Source organism: Euprymna scolopes, chromosome 18 (assembly GCF_053919585.1).
Source record: "Euprymna scolopes isolate OS-2025 chromosome 18, ASM5391958v1, whole genome shotgun sequence".
NCBI lineage: Eukaryota > Metazoa > Mollusca > Cephalopoda > Sepiida > Sepiolidae > Euprymna > Euprymna scolopes.
The window spans coordinates 2,718,262-2,735,128 of NC_136499.1; the positions used below are offsets into that span (position 1 = coordinate 2,718,262).

Sequence of the window (16,867 nt, forward strand, 5' to 3'; positions counted from 1 at the left end):
TGTGCATTTATCTCTCCGACGGATTCTTTATTTGGTCAATCAACTTTGGTGTTCGGACTTCCTTGCTTCTTCCATACCTCTCATCTATCACAGACTCCCTGCCTTCCTTGAATCTCTTATACCACTCAAAAACTGATGCTCGATTCATGCAAGATGGTCCAAAAGCAGTCTGAAGCATTCCATACGTTTCTGTGCCATTCTTTTCTAAGTTTAAAACATAATTTTATTGCATATTATTCTTTTAAAGTGTCCTCACATCCAGATTGCATTTTTGAAATTCACTAGCGGTGACAATCAGGCTTTAGTAGGGTGTATTTCAATTCCTGCTGTAGCTGTTCGTTTGAACCTGGAATCATAAAACTTGCTCAGTCATCTCATAAGATGTCTAGCAATAACATACTGAATTTTCAAGAGTCTACAAGAATTTTAAATGCCTGTACAAAAAAGTCTGGAAACTTATTGAAGGCACCTCATATATAAAAAACAAAAAAAGTTTATAATGGGGTTGCTTCTTTCAGTCGGCAACATGGTTGTCTTTAGATCTAATATAATGAACAATTCTGTCTTTGAAATTTTAGATTGATAATTCATATTATTTAAACTATTGTTCTAGCTTGAGCGTTGTTTTCACGTTTCGGCCGATGTAACATTTGCTCTTCAACTGCATCTTCTCAAACTCTGAAATCTTTCCACTAAACTCTGGAATCTGCAGAGAATTTCAAACAGAACATTTAATTTAAACATGGAGGTAGTGTGCTTTCATTTCATGATTCATGACCAGGAAGATATCCTAAGTAATTCCCAATTGTATTCTGAGTATTACCCACACTGAGTCTTGAACTTTCAACTACCAAAAGAGTCTCACTCACAACTGAATTTTACCAAGTACCTCATCCATTATACCACAAATCCTTGCAAGGCCAAAACGTAAAATAAAACAAAAGATGAAAATAATACTTCAAAGAATTCAAATAATATGAACCATCTTAAACTTTCTTCATTCTGTTCATCATTTTCAATCCTTTCGTAATATTTTTCATTAAACCGACATTTTTATTCACATGAGTCTTTTTTTGGCCTTGATGAGTGGTCATTCTTTTATGGGAGAAGCAACATGTGTTCAATCAATCGTTTACAGCATTAAATATCTCAAATGGTGTTGTCACAAAACAAATGAGTCAAAAGTCACCAACTCCTGTTTACATTGTCTCTTGAACTGGAAAACACCAGATCACTTTGCTAGTTTTAATAGCAGAAATAAAATGATTCATAATTTGGTTTAGAGCATTTTTAAAACATCAACCTTTTTTGTGTAATGTAATGCCAAAACAATATTAAGCATTATTATTGTATCAGAGATGGGTATATTTGCTGATGATACAACGCTCTATAACATATACGAGAGGAGAACGGGTGTACATAAATCTAAGACAATGGCAGAATCGTTAGAAAATAACCTCCAGACCATAGTGAAATGAGGCCACAAATGGATGGTAACATTTAATGCGAGTAAAAATAAGCTGCTTTTCTTTAATAATTACAAGATGCCTTTCCAACCACTGATATCCATGACAAAAAACACCTTACCTAAGAATTCTTTATTCAAACTCCTCAGTCTAACATTCACAGGCAATATGAATTGGAACAAATACATTGAGGATATTGCGAAGGCTGCTGCAAAGAAGGTAGGTTCTCTCCCTCGTGCTAGAAGACTACTCGCACCTAAGAGTATCCTGTACCTCTACAAAACCACAATTCGGCCATGCATGGAGTATTATTGCCACATCTTGGCTGGTGCATCTACCACTAGTCTCTCCCTCTTGTGTAGGATCCAAAAAAGAGTCTTAACCTAATAGGTCCCACTTTATCAACTAAGCTTCAACCTCTGTTCCATCGTCGCAATGTTACATCTGTAACTGTTTTACAAGTATTTTAATGGAATGTGCTCTGATGAACTCATTGCACTTGTGCCCCCTCGACGGACATATTCCTGACAAACACATTCAGCAACAAAATCTCACCCCTTTCACTATTGAGGTCCTTAAATGCCAGAAAGCTTTCTACTCTAATAGTTTCTTCCCTTAAGCAGCTAGACTTTGGAATTCCCTTCCTGCTTGCCTGACCATACTGATATGCAGAAGTGTAAATGTAACGTAAACCAACATCTTGTTAATCTTTCCTAGGCATGGTCTCAATTAATAGCCTCTTACGTTCAAGTGGTCATATGCCTTGTAAGGGGTGAATGTGAGTAAAAAAAAAAAAAAAAATGATCAGATTCTTTGAAAGCAAATGATTTCATACATTTTCTGGTAGTATTAGTAGATGATTGAATGAAATGGAGTCTACTAGATTTATATTCTGCTTGTCATCTTCATAGTCCGAGTGGACATTTATTACATAGCTCACGTCACCTAATCGCTCTAGAATTTAGGGCCGATATCATCTAGAAGCAGCTTAAGTTTACATCCAACTACTTTTTAGGGACAGAATTTGTGAATTATTGTGCTCTAAAATTTTGTCCCTTTTTTGTACATTTATCATTTTATGTCCATATTCTTGGATTAGCGTTCTAATCTTGCTTGAGGACACCATTGTGTCAATTAGAGTATTTAAAAGATCAGTCCTTCTGTGGGAGAAAAATGATGGTTAAATAAAGAATAAAATAACGAAAAGGCAAAAATCTTAACAAGCAATTTATTTTTATTTCGTTTTTTTTTTTCTCGTTTTTTTCTTGTTTTTTTCTTGTTTCGTTTCTTTTGCAGATTTGATTTCTTTATTAAATTGACATCTTTTATTTGGATTAATCGGACAATTATTCTCATCTTGACTGTGTTATGCACAACGTAACCTTCGACCTTCTTCAGGTGTATAAGTCGCCATGTTTTGCAAAGGAGAAAAGGGAGGTAACTCTACAGTTCCAAAGTTTCGTTTTTTTTTTTTTTGATTTAAAGTAAATTTACAAAAAATAATTATAAGTTCAATAAAATTATCAAATAAAACGTTAGGGGATATTATTTCTAAAATATTTATGATAAAAATTTTATTTACGTCCATTAACCAATTGTAAGTTCTTAGAAACCAATATTTGCAAAATAAGAGGTTTGCTTTTGAGACGTTAAATCAAGTCTGTCTTGTGTTATCTATTTTCTCCTTTCCTCCTTTTCCAAACATGGCGATTTATACACCAGAAAAAAGTCAAAGGTTACATTGACTGAAACGTGCAGATAACGCTCAAGATGAGAATAATTATGCAATTAATCTAAATAAGAGATGTGACGTCTATCAAATAAAAAAAATCATATCCGCAAAAACGAAAAACAAAAAAAAAAAAAAAAAGAAATGAAAAAATAAATTGCTTAAGATTTTTTCCTTTCGTTGCTTTATTCTTTATTTAAACATCATTAATCCAAGCAATCGAAACAATCATACTTTCAATATATTCTTTGGAATTATGAGGGTGAGTCTCCTTGCTGCTTCGGTTGCTTAGAGTCTTCGGTAGAAAGTACCAGTCTAAAATCCGTCCATGACAATCAGTTCAGACTTCTTGCGAAACATTCCCCCCCCCCCACATACACACACACCTCTTAACAGCAAAGAAAAAAATTAACAAAATATTACTTCCTTAACAGCAAAGAAAAAAATTAAAAAAATATTACTTCCTTAACAGCAAAGAAAAAAATTAACAAAATATTACTTCCTTAACAGCAAAGAAAAAAATTAACAAAATATTACTTCCTTAACAGCAAAGAAAAAAATTAACAAAATATTACTTCCTTAACAGCAAAGAAAAAAATTAACAAAATATTACTTCCTTAACAGCAAAGAAAAAAATTAACAAAATATTACTTCCTTAACAGCAAAGAAAAAATTATTTATTTTCACAAGTTTGTTGTGGAATTCGAGTATCTTTTTTTCTTTGCTGTTAAGGAGGTAATGTTTTGTTGGTTTGAAATGTTACTTCCTTAACAGTAAAGAAAAAATTATTTATTTTCACAAGTTTGTTGTGAAATTCGAGTATCTTTTTTTCTTTGCTGTTAAGGAGGTAATGTTTTGTTGGTTTGAAATGTGTTAAATTGCTACATCTTTGTCACCAGGTTTGCTGTACACTGAAGAGTTCTCCCCTTAACCGAGTTGGTTCTATTTATACTCCTGCAGATATCACGACGATTCCTCCAACTCTGCAAAACCCTGTTTAAGACCCCAGTAATTTTTTTTTTTTTTACATTTTCACCCCAAACAAGGCGCATTGCCACTTTGGTGTAGGGGGCTACTATCAGGGGCAGCAACTACTGGGGCACTATGTAGGGATTTGGGCAGCAAGATGTCGGTTCACGTTGCACTTGAACTTCTACATGTCAGTACAGTTGGGGAAGCAGGAACTTGGAATGGAATTCCAGAGTCTAGCGGTTCTGGGGAAGAAACTACTGGAGTAGAAAGATCTTTTACATCTAGGGATCTCTACTGTGTGGGGGTGGGATTTAGTTGCCTGTCGGGTTTGTCGAGGGTTTCTACGTCGTGGGGGCACAAGTGTCTTTTTTTTTTTTTTACACAGTGATCACCACTTATCAAGGCCCAGAAGCCATTCAGGGATAAGGGTTATTGCAAGTACATTACGTTAGTGTGGAGATTTGATGAAGTGTTTACTTAAGGGGGCGGTTCATTAGGAATTTGTTAACGTTGGACTTGAAGACATCCAAGTTGTAGTCCGGTGGGAAGCAGGCAGACGGAACAGAGTTCCACAGGCGTGCAGTTCGTCAGAGCATTCACCATTAAAATACTTGTAGAACAGGCAGAGGGATGCAACGTTTCTTCGATGGGACAGAGGCTGAAGCTTAGATGCCAGTTCAGGGCCTATCAGATTGGCGACTTTTTTTAACCTTGTCTAGGAGCGAGAGACTAATAGCAGATGCACCAGCTCAAATGTGACAACAATACTCCATACATGGGCGAATGGTGGCCTTATAGAGGTACAGGATACTTTCAGGTGTCAGCAGTTTTCTAGCACGGTAGAGAGAACCTACCTTTTTCGCAGTGGCCCTGGCAATGTTTTCAATATAATTGTTCCAACTCATGTTTCCTGTGAACGTTAGGCCAAGCAGTTTGAAAGATGTACTCTCAGACAGGAAGTCACTGGCCATTGCTATTGGTGGCAAAGAAGGTTTCTTGTAATTATTGAAGGAAACCAGTTTTGTCTTGGCAGCATTGAATGTGACCATCCATTTATGTCCCCATTCCACTACAGATTGGAGGTCATCCTCTAGTGTTTTTTCCATTTCTTTAGATATGTGTTCGTTTGTTTTCCTGTCATGCTTGTTATAGAGTGTAGTGTCATCAGCATATATACCCATCTCAGAGGCAGTTTTGTCGGGGAGGTCATTAATAAATATTAGGAACAATAGAGGTCCAAGGATAGACCCCTGAGGCACTCCCGCATTTATATCACACTGTTTAGATGTACGACCGTCGAGAACAACCTGGATTTTTGATAGTTCAATGTTTTATTTTCATTATAATTTTCAGTTCCTTTTTTTTTTTTTTTTTTTTTTGACATTTTTCTCTTTAAATTTACCAGTTTTGCAATTTAGTGGGTGGGGTGGTGTTTATTTACCATTTTTCTTGCTCTCTACAAATAAACAACACTTTGAAGTTGTTGTATGTCCTATTTTCAAAACCCAAAAAACTAACAAGATTTTGCAAAGACTTTTTTTTGTAAGATCACTAATTTTTACAAGATATTTTGTAGATATCAACATATTATTCTACGAATGTTTTGTCACACAGGGAATGTTACTGGTAAAAAAAAAACTGAACTCTGCTTCCTCTCAATGAAATAATAAACAAAAACAAGAGTTTTTCTAATCAATTCTGTTTGCATAGTAAATTCTTATCGGCAAGACATTTCCGCAATCAGTGGAACTAACAGCACTTTGAATGTTATCCTGTTGAAGGAAGATCACTCAAGTTTTTCCATCACAGAAAGAAAGAAAATCATGAAACATGTCTGCAAATCATTTATGAGAAAATTAACCTGGTTTTAGATGCGGATGCATATCTCTGTAAGCAGCCATGTCTGTCATTCAAGCCTTGCCTTTAACCTTGAAACATAATTCCTTTTTTCAATGGTGTCGCTATATAAGCATCCTGTGTCTGCATTCTAATTTTTTTTACCATAACTTTTACAATATTTTATTCATGATACATGAAAAAAAGTCACATTCAATTATGAAATATACAAAAAGATTTTTCCTTCCATTTTCTAACTTTTATGGTTTTGTTTTACATATTGTTCCAACCAAATATTTGCAGTTGTACATGAGAAATTTTACATAAGTGAAACACTGCATGGAACGGTTAGCATCATTCTTGTTCTTTGTTGTTTTTTTTTGTACAAAATTTCAAAATTCATACAATCCTCCTTCTTAATTTAAAATTTTACTTATTTGTATAATTTAAAAAAATACTTAATAAAAAAATTGCACTTTTTTAGACTTAAATTTTCTAAACAGTGGATTTTCTTTTGTGTGTGTGTTTTCAAAGAAACAAATTGTTTGGATTATTTAATGACTGTTTTCAGCTTGGATGTTATTTTCACGTTTCAGACGATGTAACCTTCGACCTTCTTCAGATGTACTTGTGTGACATTGATCTTTGAACAGAATTTCGAAGGGAACCCTTTATTTAATCTATGGGAGTAACTTGCTCTCGTTCCATTATCCATGACCTGATACAAGTCTTTATTTATAACTGTATTCTTAGTGCTGTCTCTGTACTGAAGATTGAACCTTCCACCTTTAGAAGACTGTCTCTTAGAACGGATCATTACTTTGAACATATACACTCGTTGCACTATGATTCCTTGTGAAAAAAAAACATCCAAGATGAGAACAGTAACTTCCAGAATATAATTTAGGATTTTTCTTTTTTTTTTGCAAGTATCTTGTTCTACAAACGACTAAAACAATCTTTCTTTTTCTCTTTAGAACATGAATTAAATAACTGTAATTGTAGCCCTCCTCTTCAGTGTGCCCCAATGTTTAATTTTAGTACTTGTGACGTCAATATAAACTTGTTTGTAATGAAATATTACCTTCAAAGCAGTTTAAGATTTTCCTGTATTTTTTATTTTTTTTATCTATTTTTTATTTATTTATCCATTTTTTATTTATTTTTTTTATTTTTATGTATTTTTTTAAATATTTTTAGCATCTGTAATTTTAATTCTCTCCCACCACCCCACTCTTTTGTTAATGTGATGATGTTTAGTGGAAGGAAGATATTCTTTGTGGTTCACCTTGCAACTCTGACTCATTGGATCACAAGCATTTCTCTTGAAAACAAAACTCCCTTGTGACTAAGACTGGCAAGATATTTTTGTGTATCAACCCTAGCATTGCTATATTACTATATTAATGTAGACTGCCACGGTATCAACCCTGCATAATTTTCAGTAAGAGAGAAAAAAAAAAACATTCAACTGTAAATCTCTTCACCATACTCTGTTGAATTCGATATGAAAAAACGTTTCTTGAAATGATTGATGCGTTTGAAAAATTGTCCACAAGAATCTGTGGCATAATGGATAAAGTACTAGGTAAATTTAGTTCTAAGTGACACTCGTTTAGAAGTTGAAGGTTCAATCCTCAGTGCGGGTGATACTAAGAATACAATTCCAAATCAAGACTTTTATCTGACCATGTCTGCTGAAAAAAAAAGCATGCTACCCCCATGGATTAAAGAAAGAGTTCAGTTTGAAATATTGTGTAGATTCCTGAATCCAGTAAGGTATACTAAAAGAAGGTCTGATGCTACATCGGTGAAACATTCAGCAACTTAATTTTATTCAAATTTCTATAGCATAAAGTAGTTGGTTTTATTTTTGACTAGCGGGGGGGGGGGGGTACCAGGCGTTGCTCGGGTGTTTAGAGGTGTGTGTGCTCGGGCGGGGGGAGTGTTAATCAAAACATAAGAATAAGCGAAGTAAATATTTTTAAATATTAAAATGTTAAAACTTAAAAAAATCGAAAAAAGCACCCCAAAAAACTAACGTAAGGCAAATGAACGATGTTAAATGTAAAAATCGAAAAACAAAAAAAGGAAACGTGAATGTGACAGAAAAATAAAACAGAAAAACGAACGTTAAAACTTCTTTAAAAAATCTGAAAAATAAAAACCAAAAAAACACATTGACTTAAATAACCCTGTTTCAATATTAAAATTTTAAAAAAAAAGAAAAAAAAGACATCTCACACCACAATTCGAACCCAAAACCTTTCGATAATGAGGCCGCCCTCTAACCAACTGAGCTAAGACAACATCGACGAAATTGGATCGTTTTTTTTGTTTTTTTTAAATATTTAAACTAAATCATGTTCCGACGTCATTTGCACATGCGTAGAAGTGAACTTGTCATGAAAGGACGGTTTTTGCTGACCCCTCCCTGTAGAAAACTGATGATTTTAGGGTGAAGAAATGTTTTTGGCCAATTTTTCGATATTTGTCGGGTGAAGGTTGGAACTTTAAAATGATACCAATCTCGTGAAAATCCGTGACCCACGTCGAAAGTTTTTGCAAGACATACAAACACACATACATGCATACAAACACATTTTCGCTTTTATATAGAAACCAGCGGGGGTACCTGGCATTGCCCGGGTGTTTATGAGGTTTGTGTGCTGTTAAATAAAAAAGAAACTGGGGGGGGGAGGTAGGATCGAACCCGAAGCCCTGAGGCGAAGTTTGAAAATAAAATCGGCCAACCAGAATGAGTTACTGAAAGATGTTTGAATTTATTTAAATAAGAACCAAATTGACAGGTGCACGCACGGAAGTCGTCGAGCGTTACGACGACGTAAGCAATAGCTATTCAGCAAATGAGGTCAATGACCAGGTTTGTTTGTTATAAGTGAAGTAAAAAAAGAAAACATAAAAACGAACGTTAAAACTTAAGCGGGGGTGGTAATTAAAACATCAAAAAAAAAAATCACAAAAAAAAACTAACGTAAGGCAAACGAACGATGTTAAATGTAAAAATCGAAAAAAGAAAACAGAAAAATGAACATGTGAAAAATGGCTTTAATAAGCCTGTGTCGATATTAAAATTTAAAAAATCGGTGGGTACCCGGGTGTTTTTGGGTGTGTGGTCGGGGGTGGATAAGCGGAGTAAAAAAAAAAAAAAACAGAAAAACGAACGTTAAGTGAAAAATGGCTTAAATAACACTGGTTCAATATTTAAATTTAAAAAAAAAAAAAAGAAAAAAAAAAAGACATCTCACACCACGATTCGAACCCAAAACGTTTAGATAACGAACCAACGTGCCAACCAACACGACCAACATGAAATTTCTGACATGATTAGATAACGAACCAACGTGCCAACTAACACGACCAACATGAGATTTCGTCAGTTTTTCAACTATTTAAAGTAAATCAGGTCATGACGTCATCTGACGCATACGTAGAACCGGTCGTCGTCACGAGAGGATCATTTTTGTTGACCCATCCCCCCCCCCGTCGAAAATTGTCGATTTCGGGGTAAAAAAATGAACGTTTTTGGCTAATTTTTCGAGTGAAAGATGGAGCTTCAATATGATACCGAGTTTGTGAATTTTCGTCATGTCTGTCGAAAGTTTTTAGCAGACACGCAAACACACATAAAAACATACATACACACATTTTCGCTTTTATATTTATAGAAGATGGAGGAAAGGTCCTTTCTATGGAACTAAGACTAATCTCATATTTGGATTCTTTGGACTGTTGAGTTATTTTTTAAAAAGTTTCAGTTGATATAACCTCTGAACTTCTTCAGGAATATCCTGTTGAACATGGAAATCTGCACGGACATTCAAACAGAATTGAACCCTTCATTAAATCCAGGAGGATGCATGCTCTTGTTTTGTCTGCTATAAATGAGTTGAAGTCCTAAGTAATTTGTAATTGTATTTTTGAATGTCACCCACACTGAGGATAGAACCTTCAACCTCCAGAAAAGTGTCACTTTACAACTGAATTTACAGAATACTTTATCCACTACGTCACAGACTTAAGAACATTAGTCTGAAGAATCAATCCTCATCTCCAAAATTCATAAACAAGGACTAATCTGTTTACAGTATTTTTATAAAGAATTTTAATCTCGCCTTTTCGTTATGGAAATTGTGAAAACATTTGTATACTGTCTGAATACTTCTCCCCGTGCTTGTTTGTTGGTGGCCGTTTCAGAAGTATTACAGTTTGAATTCTTGCAAATTAACTACATGCATCTGTTTTTGATTTCATCTTCGTTATTGAAAGATTATATGATTTAAAATTGTATTCAGAAAGAAATTATTTTAAATTAAAGTGAACACACATCACTTATTAGGCGTGTAGAATTTTGTATTGCAATTCTTCTCTATCAAGGATTTTTTTTTTTTTTGTTTTTGTCTTTACATTATGTTGTCAAGAAACAAATTTAATTCGATTTAATTTCTTTCAAAAATTTTCCTGATTTGGAATTATTTTGAAATGGTCATCATTTAAAAAATGAGAAAAAAAGAGGGAATAACTTTGTATTCGTTCACCTAGATTGTCTGGGGGAAAAACAGACACATTAAAAACCATAAAAAGGCAAAATAACATTCTGTTTCTAATGAGCTAGTGATGGATGTTCTGTTACAGAAATGTGTGGAAAGAAGTGATGCAACAATTCTAATATTCTTCCGGATTTCGACAAAATTATCGATTCTGTTGCAAATTCCAGATTTCGATTCTGTAAAACTTTTTAAAATTTAGTCGTATTTTTTTTTTCTGCATTGCTGTAAAAACCCGTGTAATAATATATGCTTATATTTTTGCAAACATTAAAACCATTTATGAAAGGAATATATAGATTTCAGTTAGTTAAAAGCAATAAGTATTTATCATGTTGTTAGTCCCAATAATAAGAAATTCAGCTTTTAAAAGAATCGTTTTTGGCATTGGAAAAATGCATCAATTTTTTCGATTTCGATCAATCGTTCCAATATAATTGGAAAGATCTAAAAACAGAGGGAAGGAAATTATTAGTGAAATTAGACAATAATTAAGTGTAAGTATATATTTTATTGAAGAAAATATTTTATTGAAGAAAATATGCCAGAAAAGGTAATTATTCATCTCCAGATTTTGTTAGATGTTTCGGAATAATTCAACATTTAAATTTTGTCTCATCTTAGACATGAAAGTTTTTTGTATTCAACATTTTTTTTTAATGTAAATGTTATTGTCAGAAGTTCTTAATTAATAACTTCCTCAATTGGTTCTCCATTTTTTATGGGTGTTTGCTTCTAAGGCAGTATCAAAAGAAACTCGCTTTTATCTCATTTTTCAATTAATTTGTCCCGTTTTTCAATTTTTACTCGTACTCCCTTTCTAATTTTTATTTTTAGATGCATTTTTATAAGAATGTCTGTCAGTCTGTCACAGTTAAATTTGAAACAGCATTTCCATTAGTTCGTCCATCTTTCTCTATTTACTTGTCTCCCCATAATCCTAACCTTATTTACTTGTCTCCCCACGAAGGCAGTTAGACACAAAGTTACATTTTAATGTTGGGAAAATCCAAGTCCCCAAAATGTGGCTCTCTGAATAAAAATTGCCTCAATTGGGAAGGATTTTCTCTTCATTGATCGAGGACGGAACAGATGAACTGTCGTCTCAAAACAGATACTACACTTTGCTCCTAGTCAAAAAGACAACCCATTCATCCGTTAAGTTTTAAATAGAATTATTATCACTGAGTGCAGATTGAATGGATGCATCCTACGAATAAATCCATTTTTGTTCTTCTCTTCAAGTTGAACAATCAATTTCAATGTGTAATCAATGTTATTTGAATGATTTTTTTTTTACTCTGATGAATTTGTAAGAGGATGGCTTTGATAAGAGAATATATTATTGATTTATGGTAACCTATCTAAATTAGTATTATTAATTTATTAGCAGGTCACCCAGCCTTGCTTGGTTGTAAAATACGTTTAAATATGATTTTAATTCATGAAGATTTCGTATTTACTATAAAGGCAATACTCTATTGATTATTATAGTGTACCCAATATATAGTAGTGATTTCAAAAGTTAAAAGAAAATGACTTGAGTACCATCAGTTAGAATCGAAATCAAAACATTTAGTGCTTACACTTTAGTCGTTACCATTTGAGCTATCCTCAGCTATATAAGAAAACATTAAAATTTAAGTCCCTTTAATGTATATTTGCAAGCACTTGAAGTCAGTTTCGTCTACCAAGTTGAATTTTTGTTTTCAATCGTAACTCTTTCTTTAGCAGCTATTTTTACCGGCTAAAAACCAAATCGAATTTTTTCCACAAGTTCAAATTCTTTATATATAAAGTTTCAAGACTATAGATCAAAATTTAACAGGAATTTGGTAGACCGTTTCGCACACACAGACAAGGTTACATATATATATATATATATGTTCATTTGCGAGAATGTTTTATCGTAAATGCTACAAAATTATGCACAATGTAGAAAATGTGCATAAATAGATCTGGGCATAATAGTTAAATAAAACCAATCATTCAATAAGAAACCATAAAAAATTAATAATGAATGAAAATTCGTTTTTTTTGTTTTTTTTTTATAAAGAAATATGCAAACTTGTATAAAGTAACTTGTATAAAGTTGCTCGTATATCCATGACCTAGTATATTAAAAAGCTTCTTTTAATATTTTAAATAGAAAATATAGGCTTTTAATATCAATGTCAGTGCAACAAAAACTCAACTTTATAGATATATCGATTACATTTTTATTTTTAGATCGTCAATCATATAAAAACCAACTGACAGAGCAGGGAGCCTCACTTGGTATCATAAAATCTCAATTTCCTATTTTAGGGGATGGAATTTGGTATTTTCTTTATTGGTTTTGGGCATTATATCAAATAATTTAATGATTTATGTTATCTCCATGAATAAAATCAATACATAACAAATACAGACGCACTCCTTTTTACTGTAATATTAACATTAAAATTCAACTTCCGACTTCAAATTACGGAATAAGTTTACTAACCTAATTTTTTAGATTTGATATTGATGTTTAGCAAAAAGAGTACATATTTTCAAACCAGAAGTTATCTGCCCTTACATGATTTTGTAAGCAACGTATTCAGTGTTAATATTACGTTAATCAATATCAGCTCATATTTAAGTATTGTTTATTATTCAAAATAAATGGCATAAATAATGATTATTATACAAAATAAATTTTGAAGTAATGTTTAATGTCGGTTACAAATCCAGAAAATGAACCATAGCTCTATAAAATAAATACAGCTAACGATTTTTTTTAAATCAAACAAATATGAACAAAAAAAATATAAATTGTCTTTTATATTTTTACATTTGTTATATATATTTATTTAAAAATGATTTTACAATAACTAAAAATAATTTTGATATTTTGTATATAATATAGAGAATAATTATATTTATATTTCATGTTGTAATATAAGGTTTTCAAACAAAACTGTCACTCAGTAGATAATGGGTCTTAAATTATTGAAAATTTGAAAAAAGGAAAAATGAAAATTCTAAATAATTATCAAGAGGTAGCTTAATTAAGTATTTTGGAAATTGAATTTCGTAATTGGATTATAACGCAAGTCATCAACTAATGAACAATTACAGATTGTTTTAGGTCAGATATAAACAAGTGATATTGAGAAAAATATTGAATCAGAATAAAAGCAGAGAATGTAAATTTATTAAAGACCATTTAAATCATTTTTAGAAATGAAATCTTTTATGGAATGTAGAAATGAAATCTTTTATGGAATGTAGAAATGAAATCTTTTATGGAATGTAGAAATGAAATCTTTTATGGAATGTAGAAATGAAATCTTTTATGGAATGTAGAAATGAAATCTTTTATGGAATGTAGAAATGAAATCTTTTTATGGAATGTAGAAATGAAATCTTTTTATGGAATGTAGAAATGAAATCTTTTTATGGAATGTAGAAATGAAATCTTTTTATGGAATGTAGAAATGAAATCTTTTTTAGAATGTAGAAATTAAATCTTTTACGGAATGTAGAAATGAAATCTTTTATGGAATGTAGAAATGAAATCTTTTTATGGAATGTAGAAATGAAATCTTTTTATGGAATGTAGAAATGAAATCTTTTTATGGAATGTAGAAATGAAATCTTTTTATGGAATGTAGAAATGAAATCTTTTTATGGAATGTAGAAATGAAATCTTTTTATGGAATGTAGAAATGAAATCTTTTTATGGAATGTAGAAATGAAATCTTTTTTAGAATGTAGAAATGAAATCTTTTTATGGAATGTAGAAATGAAATCTTTTTATGCAATGTAGAAATGAAATCTTTTATGCAATGTAGAAATGAAATCTTTTTATGGAATGTAGAAATGAAATCTTTTCATGGAATGTAGAAATGAAATCTTTTATGGAATGTAGAAAAAAAAACCCTAAAAATTTTATTCAACAGAACATATTTACCCATTCGTTTAAAATTGGGAGGAATTTATTTTCAAATGTTTTTACTTTATTTTATTATTATTTGGAATATTGCAACTACTATTCCTGTTTGGGCTTTAATTTTCACAACATTTTGGCCAATGTAACTGCCAACCTTTAAGTTCGTCTTTTTCAAACTTGAAAGTCAAATTTGGGAATTTCAAAAATCCAATTTTGACATAAAAATTCTTACAAATTGCAAAGATGCATCTGAAGACGATCAAGCAAAATGAATAATGTAAGTTACCTTTAAACTGCAAGAAATTATGGTGTAACGGATAAAATACTAAGTAAAATCTACTTGTTAGTGACACTCTTCTTGAGGTTGAAGGTTCGATTTTCCGTGCATGCAATACTCAGAATATTTTCAGAATCACACATTCATTTAGACTTCTGCTCAGTCATGGCCGACAGAACAGACGCATACTCCTCAATGTGGATTAAATAAAAAGTTCTGTCTCGAATTCTATGCATATTCTTGAGGTTGACAGAAAGATTTCCAAATTCAACAAGCTACACCTAAAGAAAATCGGAGATTACATTGACTGAAACCGTGTGAAAATATCATTCAAGATGAGAACAGTAATCCGTCCTCATCTTGAAAATTCAAAAACTGGTTTATTTCACTAAAATCTTTATTTTGTCACTTAACACCAAATAAAGATGAAATTTGCATGTGGACGAGTTGTGTTTGGATAGAGAGTAATGATATAGAGTTATGCCTCCGTCAGCATTTCGGTGAAATTCGCTGGATTTTTTCTTTGCAGAGAATTCTTAAATTTGATTTCAACAATTGTTATTGATATTCCAATGTTAATCAGTCTGATTTTTTTTATTATATTTATCAGCTTTTCACAAAATTTTACCGTAAATTTATGACGATGACCAAAAAAAAAAAAAAAAAATTTTACCGTAAATTTATGACGATGACAAAAAAAAAAAAAAAAAATTTTACCGTAAATTTATGACGATGACAAAAAAAAAAAAAAAATTTTACCGTAAATTTATGACGATGACAAAAAAAAAAAAAAATTTTACCGTAAATTTATGACGATGACAAAAAAAAAAAAAAAAACTTTTACCGTAAATTTATGACGATGACAAAAAAAAAAAAAAAATTTACCGTAAATTTATGACGATGACAAAAAAAAAAACTTTTACCGTAAATTTATGACGATGACAAAAAAAAAAAAAAAATTTACCGTAAATTTATGATGATGACAAAAAAAAAAAACTTTTACCGTAAATTTATGACGATGACAAAAAAAAAAAAAAAAATTTTACCGTAAATTTATGACGATGACAAAAAAAAAAAAAAACTTTTACCGTAAATTTATGACGATGACAAAAATAAAAAAAAAAACTTTTACCGTAAATTTATGACGATGACAAAAAAAAAAAAAAAATTTTACCGTAAATTTATGACGATGACAAAAAAAAAAAAATTTTACCGTAAATTTATGACGATGACAAAAAAAAAAAACTTTTACCGTAAATTTATGACGATGACAAAAAAAAAAATTTACCGTAAATTTATGACGATGACAAAAAAAAAAAAAATTTTACCGTAAATTTATGACGATGAAAAAAAAAAAAAAAAATTTTACCGTAAATTTATGACGATGACAAAAAAAAAAAAACTTTTACCGTAAATTTATGACGATGACCAAAAAAAAAACAAACAAAAATTTTACCGTAAATTTATGACGATGACAAAAAAAAAAACAACAAAAATTTTACCGTAAATTTATGACGATGACAAAAAAAAAAACAACAAAAATTTTACCGTAAATTTATGACGATGACAAAAAAAAAACAACAAAAATTTTACCGTAAATTTATGACGATGACAAAAAAAAAAACAACAAAAATTTTACCGTAAATTTATGACGATGACCAAAAAAAAAACAAAAAAAATTTACCGTAAATTTATGACGATGACAAAAAAAAAAAAAACAACAAAAATTTTACCGTAAATTTATGACGATGACAAAAAAAAAAACAACAAAAATTTTACCGTAAATTTATGACGATGACAAAAAAAAAACAACAAAAATTTTACCGTAAATTTATGACGATGACCAAAAAAAAAACAAAAAAAATTTACCGTAAATTTATGACGATGACAAAAAAAAAAAAAAAAAAAAATTCCATACAGATTTTGTTCCCCCCGGAAAATCCTGCTTTGTTTGCCAGGTTAAATTGTTCTGTAATATCTAGTCTTACCGATATCTATAATTCCCTTATTTAGTGTTTGATTAAAAGCAAGTTACGATTAACGCTTATTTACATGAAAAAGAAAAACAAACAAAAAAATATATTTTCTCAGGAAAATTCTGCT

The 16,867-nt window shown here is 31.2% G+C and overlaps 1 protein-coding gene across 4 annotated transcripts in view; it reads left to right on the plus strand.

Moving 5' to 3' along the window:
* Positions 1–16,867, plus strand: part of LOC145297482 (calcium-dependent protein kinase C-like) — a 731,210-nt gene that overhangs the window by 235,757 nt on the left and 478,586 nt on the right. The window lies entirely within an intron of this gene.